Genomic DNA, 13,348 nt, shown 5'->3' with positions numbered 1-13,348 from the left:
CACATACACACACAACTAATTAATTGCCTTTGTACAACATAGGGTTAATAGAATATGCCGTTAAACCATTTGTTTTGTCTTTTTTTATATGAAATGAGACTGAATAAGTAATAGATGAGAAAAATTTCTCCTTGTAGAAGTATTGCAATTAATAAATAAAGAATGAATGATAAAATTGTGTTATCAATGGTTTACAATAAGTCATGAATTATTAAATCTGGGCGTCAAGCATCAGTGGATGCTAACATCACAAAAGAAAGCAGCCAGGCATTTTGTACCCTGATACAGAATCCAAAACTACCATAAAGAAGTTTTGCAAATAACTTAACATTAATCTATCTGGTCAAACTTTTGTATCCAATCACTAGTGCTCAAGAAACACAGAAGACAGAGGAACAAATTAAACTAAACACAGGATAGAAACTGATATAGGAAAAACAAACTAGTTTCTTCAACAAATAAATTACAAAAAAAAAAGGAATGCAGTTGAAATACATTAACAACAACAACAACAACAAAAAACTGTAAAAATATACCCACCCACCTCTTCCAAAGAAAAAAAGGCAAAACAACACTATATATACTTTATGTATATACTTTATACATATATACTATATAAAGTATATACTTTATGTATATACTTTATACATATATACTATATAAAGTATACACTATATACTTTATGTATATACATTTGGATGATGAGACTATATAGAAGAATATAATGTGATAGCAGAAGAGTGTTTATTTGTGGGGAGAGGAAGGATATTGTGATGGGGAGGTGCATGGAAGGCTTTATGGGTGGCAGGAAAGTTTTGTCTCTTGACATGGAGGGTGGTTAGAGGATTATTCAACTTATAATAGCACATTGAGTTGTATGTTTGCTTTATATCATTGCTGATACCATACATTTTAAAAAAGAAATAGGTAGCTTGAATTTTTAGATATGTGGAACTTGTGGAACACCTGGGTGGCTCAGTGGGTTAGGCATCTGACTTCAGCTCAGGTCATGATCTCATGGTTCGTGAGTTTGAGTCCCCATTTGGGCTCTGTGCTGACAGCTCAGAGCCTGGAACCTGTTTTGGATTCTGTGTCTCCATCTCTCTGTCCCTCCCTGGCTCGCAATCTCTCTCTCAAAAATAAATAAATATTAAAAAAATTAAAACAACATCAAAAAAAAGGTATGTAGAACTTGAGGATTTATATAAAATCTAACCTAAGATTTTGAGCGAATATTTGTGCATATAGTTCTTTAATTCAGGAGGTAATTTTTGCATTTGAAACCACGAGCCTTGCTTAAGGAGGATTTAGTTATTTAAGAAGAGATGTAATCAATCTGAAAATGGTATCCTGATGTGGGAGACAACCCGTATTTAATTAATGGACCCCAAAAGTAGAAGTACAAAGTAGTCTGAGAAGTAGAGAGAAAACCATAAGCCACTATCACCTCACTGTGTCCACTTCTGGTACTACAAAGAGGGAAAGAAGTGAAAGGCAAGTGGCTCCCTGCTAAGAACCTCATTGGGTAGTGGCACATGTTTCTTCTCACATCCCTTTGCCTGAATAAACAACTGCAAGGAAGGCTGGGAAATGTGGTTCCTTATTCTGTTGCCGTGAGACCAGAAAAAACAAAACAAAAACAAAACATGACTGTTTTATTATTAAGAGAAAGAAATCATCTTATTTAGAACATTCATGATGAAATGGTTTTCAAGTTCTCTGGGAGGCCTGGAGTTAGAATGTGAAATGCAGACACTCAACCAGGTGCACTAGGAGCAAAAGTCCCTAATAGATGTGGAGGAACAAAGTCAGTGGATGTCAGTAAGTAGGAGGGACATAGGCAGTAGAACAAGATGTCACAGGGTTCTGAAGAGTAGAGTTGAAGTATGAACTGTTGTTTAAGTATAAAGCATTAGAAATGAATGACCTGTAAGGCAGTGGTAGTCTGGTGAATGTTAACCTTGCCTCCTGTTCCTTGGTATGTGGGGTGTGAGAGAATGAACAATTTCCAGAGGAGGGCTTCAAAGGAGCAGGTCATTGGGGAGAACCAGGTTTCCCTTTAGGAAAAGGAAGTGAAGGAAGGCTAAAGAATTCAACAACCCATCTTGTATAGATTAAATCTCATCTGGAAAATAGTGCCTCTCCCTATATTTTACGACTTGGAATTTCCATCATTTCTTATATTGAGGGGGCATGGAATACAAAACACTAGTTAATTCTGATCTAGCTCTTAAAATTAGCTGTTTAATTTAAATACCTTAGTACTGTTTAAATAACAATATATTAGTATGTTTATAGTAAACAATTTCAGGCACATCAAAGTTATATTTTTATACTATGAGACTATTCTGGGGTGCCTGGGTGGCTCAGTCGTTTAAATGTCTGACTCTTGGTTTTGGCCATGAGGTCATGATCTCATAGTTGGTGCGTTGGATCCCTGCATCAGGCTCTGCACTGTCAGTGTGAAGCCTGCTTGGGATTCTGTCTCTCTCCCCTTTGCTTCTCCCCCACTCACACTATCTCTGTCTTTCTCAAAATAAATAAACTTAAAAAAAGAAAAGAATATGAGACTATTCTTTAAAAGGATTTATATTTGTGAAACATTATATATTTTCATTATAAAGTACCCACAATAGATTGTTCTCTGTTATTTCAAACTGTCTATAGAATAAAACCATGAACAGTTACATAACTAGGCTAAATTTCATAGTATCCTGATCCACAATCATTTGGATTACTTTATTTTATCTGACACAGGAACTTAACCCTTAAATATTTTCTTGGAAAACAATAATAGTCCTTGGGAAAATTCTAGGGGCTAAACATAGTTCTATGAAGCTAAAGTAAATTGCTTTTCTACCCTATCCTCCAATATATAAATTTTTATGTTTGACTTTTTAAAAATCTGTGTCTAGACATTTAAAATTTTTTTTAAATGTTTATTTATTTATTTTTGAGAGAGAGAGAGAGATAGAGAGTGAACAGGGGAGGGGCAGAGAGAGAGAGGGAGACAGAATCCCAAGCAGGCTCCGTGCCATCAACACAGAGCCCAATGTGGGGCTCAAACCCACCAACCATGAGATCACGACCTGAGCCGAAACCAAGAGTTGGATGCTCAACCAACTGAGCTACCCAGGCGTCCCTGTGTTTAGGCATTTTTAAAATAAATTTAAATATATTGGGGCACCTGGGTGTCTTAGTTGTTAAATGCCCAACTCTTGATTTTTGCTCAGGTCAAGATCTCTTGGTCATGGGATCGAGTCCCCCACTTTGGACTCCCCCCTAAGCATGGAGCCTGCTTGGGATTATCTCCCTCCCTCTCTGCCCCTCCCTTACTCGCTCTTTGCATGCTCTCTCTCTCAAAATAAGTAACTAAAACATCAAAAAAAAACACTATAAAATATTTATTTACTTATTTATTTATTGTCATATTTATTTCCATCTAGTTTAAGCTTCATTGTTACATGCTAATATAGCTTAGCCAAATTTTCCAAACATGCAAAAGTTTATCCTTTCTGTAAATATTTGTTATAAGGAAATCAAAAACAGTTTCTTCTTGGGGGAACTCTAATGTGGATCTGAAACTAAAGTGGTAAATAGTTTTATCTCACAAATGAAATCTCATTACATGGTAGTAGCTTTCCAGGACATGGTTTGAGAAGAATTGTGTGGGTGAGCAAAGCTCAGGGAGTGATAATGCCCTGTTACCAAGGTCTGCCCTTATGCAGAAGAGGAGAGTGGAGACACGCATGCCATATGGTATCCATTCCTGTTCTAGTAGCTAGAAACATGTCCATGTTTTTCACCAAATACAGTCAGACTTCTAGGTGAATTAAATGTTCAAAATATTATGGGTTTGAAGAAATGTCTACTTAGTGATATTTTACTATTAGTGCAAGATATAAGTTCTCAAGAAATATAACTTCAACTGAATCTTTGAGAGAGTTTTTGCTATGATAAATTTGATTTGAATATGATTTAGAGAGAGAGCCTAGAAATTTTTAAAAAGACAAGTGTAGGTAAAACCATTACAATGTAATCATAGTGGTAATTGTAATGCTTCTAAGGACATGCTTATTGTATCAACTCCTACACCACAAGGCATTTCTTTAAAATATGTGTGTTCCATTTAAAACATACATCTGAAAGGCATACATAATATTATTTACTGCATAGGAGCGACAACAATAAGAATGCATTTAAAAATCAACATAGTATAAGAGTTAAGTGAATTAGTATTGTTAAAAAGAAAACAGGCCCAAAATGATGTCACTTTGACCTAGTTTCCAAACCAGGGCTTCATACCTAATATAATTGCAATTTCAGTCTCTCCCAGAAATGTGGTCTTAACTGGTCAGCCAGGAATTTTTCCATCAACACCAATGCTTAAAACCCTCTCCATTCCTTCCCACCCTAAAAGGAAGACTAGGTAATCTGCATAAGAACCCTAGCCTTTCCCCCAGGGGAAGCAGCTTTGCTTGAAACAATTATTTTATTTTGCTAATAATTTTCTTGCCCCACCCTCCTTGTATAAAAACTATCCATTTTGTACAACTCCCCAAAGCACCCCTCAGTTTGCTACATGGGGTGCTGCCTGATTTATGAATTGTTTGATAAAGCCAATTAGATCTTTAAAATTTACTTGGTTATTTTTGTTATTGAACAGTATATAAAGGTTGAATGAAAAAAAATAAACAGTAAGGCAAAATCAGAACATTTTAAAACATCCTGAGAAGCTTATAAATTATAGCAATGAAAGTTGGTTGACAGACTGTGAGTTTAGTAAATGAGTTCAGTTCCCTAATCTCAGAATAATAATAATAAAATAAATTGGGGTTTTTAAGATCAGTCCAGTTACTTTTTTTACAATGGTGTCTGGCTGGTAGTATGTGATTTTAAAAATTAATATTAAAAAATTAAAAAAAACAAACAATATCTATTTGCAGTTTCACAGTACCAGCAAAAAGGACTGACAACCATTCATTTGATCACCCCAATTTTCAACATATGGAAGTCAAAGTAGATCAAACTGAAATAGAAGGGAAAAAATGGCTGACACTTGCTTTGTTACCTGAAGGAGAATAAATCTGCCAGTTTAAAAAAAAGGTAAGGAGATGACTCATTTCCCTGCTACTGCCTGACTCAGTTCGAGGTTCTGATCAGCTCTCCTTACAACCCAAAAGGGGATATCTGTACCAGGGCTGTTCTACCATACCCCTTTTTGCATGTTTTCTAAAACTAAAATTTGCATTAATGCAAATATCCAGAGGCTACAATGGCTAAGCATTTAGTTTACTACATCTGGGAAAAGGAGATGAGAGAGTCCCATGAGAAAGTGCAAAAGTAGATATTTTTTGGCAGAAGGACTGTATATTGATTAGAATTACCTAGAAATATGTTTACCTTCTCAAAGTGGTCAACCAGAAAACAAAACAAGATAGATGAAGTCCAGAATTTAGTGAAATTGGCTATTAATGACCAGTAACTGTGTTCGCATTTACTGTTCCTCTAGCTGAAAACTTAACAAACGTGTTCTAACAGCAACCAGATAAAAAAAGGGGGAAATAGAAAAAGCTAAAGATATTATTTATGAGTAATCAGTGGAGAAAACCTTCATTCCTAAAAGGTGAGTAATTGAGAAAAAAATCAACACAGAAGATGTGAAAATATTTTGTAAGAAATAAAATGTTTAGCAATCAAGACACAAAAGGAAAAATTACTTTTGAAAAATATATGCTATAGTATACCTAAGTAAATTGTATAAAAACTTAAGTTTGGGGCACCTGGATGGCTTAGTTGGTTAAGAATATTACTTCAGCTCAGGTCATAATCTTGCGGTTCCTGAGTTTGAGCCCTGCATAGGGCTCTGTGCTGACCGCTCAGAGCCTGGAGCCTGCTTAGGATTCTGTGTCTCCCTCTCTCTTTGCCCTTCCCCTGCTCATACGCTGTCTCTCTCTCCTTCCAAAAAAAATAAACATTAAAAAAAACTTAAGCTATTTTTTATAAAATGAAGGAACCATGTGTTTGATTAAATACAATGTGAAAATAACATACAAAATAATATAGCAATAAAATGCATCATAAAAATGTAGAAGAAATTGGATGAAAGGGAGATGTTAATTAAAAAAGAGCTTAATGATCTATTGAAATGTAAGAAACTAAAAGTTTAGTCTCACATTAAAAACATTATTCATGGGGTGCCCAAGTGGCTCACTCAGTTAGGCCTCTGAGTTCAGCTCAGGTCACGATCTCACTTCATGAGTTTGAGTCCCACGTGGGGCTCTGTGCTGACAGCTCAGCCTGTTTCAGATTCCTTGTCCCTCCCCCGCCCCTGCTCTGCCCCTCTCCCGCTAGCGCTCTCTCTCTCTCAAAATTAAATAAACATTAAGAAAATTGGTTAATATGGACTAAGTCTTAGTAATTATTGCAAACATAATTTTAAATATGATAATTTAAAAAATTATTTGGTATTAATAAGCTAGATGAAAAATCATAGACTATTTCATCTGAAACTGAAAGGTGTGCTAAATTTTCTGTTTTACAAGAGGAAAGAGGATTAAATAATGCTGTTTCCTTTTCACTGGTGATTAAAATAATAAGTTCATATATACTTTTTAATAAATATATATAATTGTTGTGTATTATAGAGACGTATTAGTTGAAGACAAATGGCATGTATAATTTCCAGAACACTGGAAGAGTCAAAATTGGATGACATTTACATTATAATCATCAGGGAAATAGGAAATTAAAAGTTATGTGTTAAGAACAGAAAACAGAATGAGACAGGATCAATTGCATTTCTAATGACAGTAAATATAAGCATCTAGTTGGATTCAAAATCATCATTCAAAAAACATATCCTCAATTGTGTAATTTCTGCAACAAAAACATAAAAAACATCAAAGCAAAGTTAAAAGTGTTTCCAAGTATGTTACTCAAACATACACACACTATATTCTCACACACACACACACACACACACACACAAACACACAAAACACAAAATTAGACAAGATAGTAAATATTGGTGTCTAGTACCAGAAATCAATATAGGACAAAAAGTATCAAGAACATTTTATTGCAATTTCTAAAGAAATTATAATTAATGTGGGCATTTATGTATTAAAAAAGTGTGTGTGTGTGTGTATATGCATATGTACTTCTTAAAAAGTGAATTAATGGACACTTCTGGGATTTTATATCCAACTCAATTTATTAATATTAAATTTTATAATTATATTTTATAATTTTTCTTTCATAATCTGATCAAGATGAATCATTGAACAAATAGTACATGAATAAATCATAGCAGAAATTAATTTTGGATTTGCTGTTTTTAACCATTCATTTTTTAAATGGTAACTATAAATGAAAAAAACATAATTAAACAGATAAAAAATAATTTGCACATGCTAACAACCAAAGTTTATTTAATGAAGAAATGCTATGAACTTTCTCCTTCAAATCAAGAATAGGATGACTATTTCTTCTGGCAAATTATTGTAGAAATATAGCCAAACAATAAGACACTATTTCCAGATGAGAAGATACAAAATTTAAAAATTTAAATATATTTTTGAAGAATTCATACATTTTATTTAATCCCCTTATTTGGGAAATTAATGAGCCGATTCTAAGTCACTTTTGGTAAAGAAAATGATGGAAAAAATATTAGTAGGGACTTGCATATGAAAAATGATACACATTTTATTTTTTTATGTTTACTTTAAAAAAAAATTAATGTTTATTTATTTTTGAGAGAGAGGGACAGAGCATGAGTAGGGAAGGGGCAGAGAGAGGGAGACACAAAATCTGAAGCTGGCTCCAGGCTCTGAACTGTCAGCACAGAGCCAGACACAGGGCTCAAACCCACAAACTGTGAGATCATGACCTGAACCGAAGTCAGATGTTTAACCGACTGAACCACCCAGGCACCCCAAATAATACACACTTTAAAGACATAATAATTAAAACAATATACCAACTGATTTGTTATAGACATATGTGTCAAAGAAACTAAAAAGGAAATGTATGAATCAACCATAGCATATATCAATTTTTAGGTTAAGTTAGACATGAAGGAAATAAATAGTAGGTTGCTTAATAGATGTATCTGGGCAGGCACACTTAGTTAATCACCTGGATAAAAAATCTAAACACCATTAAATATGGATTACAATTATGAAGTAAATTCTATAGGGAATAAAGATCTAAAAGGTGGAATCATGAAAATACTGTATCAGTGTTTCCTAAACCACTATGAAGCACAAGTTTGTCATTTGTTATGGAAGTTGTCAGAAAAAATGTCCAAATTGTTTGAGAGATGCTGAGTTACACTAAGGTAAGCATGTTTTTGTTGGTTTGCTTTAATGTAAAAATACATAGAGATTTTACTATGCTTTGTAAAATGTCAAGAAAGGACTACAGTTAGCAGTAAAAGTGGCTTATTCAGGATACTCTTTTGAGAACACTTTTGTTTTGGTTAGGACTCTTGGTCACAAGTGGCAGAAAATGCAAAAGGGAATATGATGTGAACTAAGAGCATGAACAACTGTCACAACTAAGCCTCTCTTTCTCTCTTGAAGTTCTTTCTCTCTAAATACATTGGTTTCTATATTTTCTACAGAAAAATGGACTTTTTTCTCTCCAGGAGGGGAATATGGGTAGAGACTTGGGGAAACATGTTTTTCTGCATAGCAAACGATGTCAGTTTAAAAATTAAGAGCAGGAATCTAGTTGATCTACCTTGGATCAAATGCACGTCTTTTGGGTAAATCGCAGGGATCAGTGGTAAGCAGAGGGTGAAGACTGGACCATGAGCCTAACTCTATATTCTGTTAACAGGAGGATGAAAGCCCAGAGACCTAAGCCACACTCATTAATATTTTCTAGAAGATTGTCCATCAGAATGTATTCTGCTAAGTACTGATTAGGAATAAAAAGACATAATTTAATAATTTCAGTAATTTCAAACATTTATTGAGTGCTAACTTAGAATGTGCAAAGCATTATTCTAAGTGCTTTGTTTTTAACTTATTTATTCCTCATACAAAACTTATGATGGCCTTATGATGGTCTTTTGACTAGGCATTATCAGTTTCTTCATTTTAGAGGAAATTGAGGCACGAAGCATTTAAGCATCTTTAAGAGCTTATACAGCTAGGAAGTGGAAGAGTTGGAATCAACTTTTACAATTAGAAAAAAGGATTATTATATTTTAAGATATCAACTCAACAACCCGCTCTTGGTAATGATTTTGCTATAGTTTTTTGGAAAACAAATGTTTTAAGAAATTGATTGGCAGTAACATAAAGCATGAAGTGAAAAAATAATTACTTGGTATTGCATTGTATAAAGATTAGCAAGCCAAGTACTGTACCTTTATATATCAGGACTATTTCTAGGCTTGATTTTTATTTTGGACACTACTTATGGTTTTATGATTTTAAGGGATAGTATATGTATTACTCATTTGTTATAGTTAACAATAGAAAACTATTTGGTAACTCTCAAGTAGAGATTTAAAAATGATTTCAAATAGCAAAGATATTTGGTTGGCAAAGTAATTAGAAAGATACAAATTAATGAAAATTAACACAAATATTGACATGACAGTTTACTAAAGTGGAATGCTTTACCAACAAAAAGGGCAAATATGTGAACACTGAGTAAAAGGAAAACTATGGTAAGTAGTTTGAAAGGTATAGGGAAGGCCTCCACCCTGTTCTCTGTCTCAGAGATCAGAAAAAAAATTTCCTGTTGTGTGCGTTCTGCTCTTTGAAGCAATCGGTGTTTGTCTTCTTATTCATAAAATGAAAGTGTGGGTATATTGAACCCCTATTCTGTCAGTCACTGGAGAGGACACTGGAGAGATGACCTTGAGTGGAGACAAGACTATGGTCTTCTTTTTATGGTGCTGAAAATCCTGAGAATAATATGGGAAAGTAATTTTGAATGCTATATGCATGTTACAAAAAGAGGGTTTCTTTCCTTCTTCAATTTTGAGACTCCAACCAAGTGAAAATAATGAGCTATAAAGTAGTAGTAGTAGGGGGTGGCTAATCATGGTGAATTACATCAAAGAGGGTACAGTGTTCTTATACAAAATCACTGTAAGTTTGAAATAAAGATTAAAAACCTCCTGACAGTAGGTTTTGCTGAGGATGTATGTGTTTGAGCGTGTGTGTGTGTGTGTGTGTGTGCATGTGTGCACGCTCGTATGTGTGTGTAATAATGTATTCAGATAATCTGAAACTAGGTATGGGTGTATGGAATTATTTTTAGTTCCTTAGACTTGGATAAATTAAAAGCTCATTGCAAACTAGAAAATAGGGCACATCTGAGGGGATTCAGCCAGAGTCTAATTGATCAGAGTACAGATCAAAAGAAAACACATATCATTAATTTCTCTAGATTAACATTTTCTTCTTAAAGATTGAATATATAGCCATGCATGTGTACATGCAAACATATAGACACATGCACATGCACACACACACACACACACACATAATGAATAAGTAACCAATCTAATGCTTATAGAATAATTTCAGTATGTGGGAGAAAAACATCATTATGAAGACTGTGAGAAAGAATTCTCCAAATAATTGAAGAAAAAGGTTACTGAGTGAGCAAGCGTGCAGACATCCCATGCATGCTTTTAGAGAACAGGCTATTAGTTTCAAAGGTAGAGGAGAAAAAAAGTGGTGACACTGATTTCAATTAGCTAAAGACAAATACCTTGTCATGGTCCATCTGACCATACATTCCAGCCTTCACTATGAGCTAAGTAGACATCTTTCTATCTCAGTGTTTACCTAAAAGGTAGGGTGTTGATGAGAAAATGTTCTGGAACAACAGATCTGAATAGAGGTGGTCTGCTCACATAGCTAATTTTCCTGGTTTCCTTCATATACAGTCTTTCAAGAATGAGCTGTCTCAGAAAGAATCACTGCTATTCAGAGATGCACAGCTATAAGAAAGTAATCAGCATGAGACCTAAGCAAAAATATCAAAACAAAAGAGGGAGCCAACATGATCATGAAAAAAATCAGACAAGGAACATAAGCCAATAATTCAGCAAAACTGTTTTTTAAGAAGTAGAACAAAATGAAAACCTGTTCTCATAAGGAAATAACGAGTAAGGTTGTAGTAAATATGTGGGTAATTCTCTAACATTGGCTGTATAAACAATAATAATTGCTAATTTAGAGATCAAAATAGACTAGATATAATTAAATACTAGACCACAAGGCTAGTATTTGGGGCTGGGTGATCCAAATTTTAAAAGATACTTGTATTGTCCAGGAGGAAGTATAGATATAGACAACTTTAGATTTTTCAGAAATGCATGTTAAACTTTTAGATGTAACCAGTAAGATAATAGAGGGTATATCTTTCTACAGCAGAAAGAAGGAAGGAAATGAAAGCAATTGCAACAACCCTTGATCAGTTTGGAAGAAGGTCCAGTGGTTTCAGGAAAATATAGAAAATTGTACAAATATAAGTGTTCTTTAAAATGGTAGAAATGAAAATGTATCAGAAGCACATAAATGTAAATGGTCTGAATATATTACATAAAATCTATAGATTGTTACGTTGTGTTAAAAAAGAAAAAAAGCCAATCAGACATACTAGATACGCAAGTATAAGGATTGCTTAAAATTAAAAGGACAGGAAAAGATATTCCAGGCAAATAGTAACAATAATAAAAACAGAACTAGTGTAGTTATGTTGAAAAGAACCCAAACAGGCCTACCTGCAAAAAAACTTACCTGGAGGAGAAAAGGAGCACTTTATAGAAATAAAAGATTCACTTCACCTTGTCGGTATGTGAGATATGTATGTACTAAAAATAATTCATTACAAATTCATACCATTACACATTATAGTGCTATAAGAGAAAATGACAAATCCACCTTCATAATTAAATGATTTCATTGAAATCTTACATGATTTATAGATCAATTAGATAAAATATCATTAAACATGTAGACGATTTGAAAAAATAAGCTTTATGTAATGAGCATATGTAGAATATTGCATTCAATTAATGAAAATTACATATTCTTTTCAAGGACAAGTATAGCTTATGGAAATTGACCATATATTCTGTGACTTTTAACATAATTCAAAGTCAGCATTACACATACTATTCCTTCTGACCCCAGTATATACTTAACTATCAATAAAAAGGTAATTTACAAAATAATTCATAAGTTTTAACTTAAAAACATTTCTATATAACTCAAGAGGAAAAAAATCACAAAAAATGGAAAATATTTAGAAATACAAAATAAAGTTCTGAGGAAAAAAACATTTTGTGTAAATTAGGAGTTCAAAGATATACATCACCCTTATTTTGTAGCAGAAAATAATTCTTGAAAATATTCCATCCAACAGAAAAATAAATCATAACTGATAACTTAAAAGTGGACAAGTCGTGTCATAAAAGGACTACTGCCAAGAGCTGATAACAATTAAAACAGATTTATGCCTAAATAATTATAAGGATTCATTTTTGCTATGATTATCTGTGTATCCTTTAATCAGATAATAAATTTGGGAAAAATTTAATAATTTAGTTAGACATCCAATGCAATATATTTCTAGACAGGAAATGAAACTACTTTTTCTTTCTAAACTCCAAGAGAATTCTATTGCACTGTTTGCTTACTTGAAGAGGGCTTCCTCACGGTGAAAATGATCCCAGCTCCGAGACAAAAAAAAGTGAAATCATGGCCTGGAGGCTGACACTGGCAACGTACTAGCTTGTTCATTCAGTGAATCAGTAACTCATCTACATAACGTGATCCTTTCCATAGACACTGGACGAAGCTATCTTTTTGCCAGCTCAGACACGGTTACTGTTTCCTTATGCTCAATTCACAGACTTGCTTTCGCCGCGGAGCAGGTGGCAAGTAGATGGGTAGAGTATGAGTAGCCTTTAAGTTGGAATAAGAAAAACTTGATTCAAATCCAAGCTCTTAATGACGTTAATAATGACATAGGTGACGTTCTTCATAACGTAAATGACATCTGTTCTTTAAGCTCTCTCTGAATCTGTTACCTGATATACAGTGTTACATTAGACAATGCATTTTAAAGGCTGTGCACCATATGCAAGTTACATTTTATAATTACTTTTTTAAAGTGGGGCGTATCACTTCTGTCTTTAATCGTAAGTGCCAGAAATCTATTTGTTTGCCAGGCTCGAAAGTGGGGGGGCAATTGGGACACATATGGGTTCATGCCGGCCTTCAGTGAGCTGTCAGTACAGAGGCAGGCAGACAGGACAGGGCTGGAGCCCAGCATGGAGTGACAGAACAGAAAGGAAACAGCTGCT

General features: G+C 34.0%; 1 protein-coding gene across 4 annotated transcripts in view; it reads right to left on the bottom strand.

Moving 5' to 3' along the window:
* Window positions 1-12,926, bottom strand: part of PIK3C2G (phosphatidylinositol-4-phosphate 3-kinase catalytic subunit type 2 gamma) — a 358,133-nt gene extending 345,207 nt beyond the window's left edge. For all 4 annotated transcript variants that reach the window (XM_030322152.1, XM_030322155.1, XM_030322154.1 and 1 more), the window contains exon 1: window positions 12,680-12,926. The gene's annotated coding sequence lies outside the window, so the exon portion shown is untranslated. The remainder of the gene's footprint in view (window positions 1-12,679) is intronic.
* Window positions 12,927-13,348: the final 422 nt, after the last annotated feature.

Source organism: Lynx canadensis, chromosome B4 (genome assembly GCF_007474595.2).
Source record: "Lynx canadensis isolate LIC74 chromosome B4, mLynCan4.pri.v2, whole genome shotgun sequence".
Lineage (NCBI taxonomy): Eukaryota > Metazoa > Chordata > Mammalia > Carnivora > Felidae > Lynx > Lynx canadensis.
The sequence above is the reverse complement of the archived record's forward strand: the minus strand, read 5'-3'. Positions and strand labels throughout refer to the sequence as shown.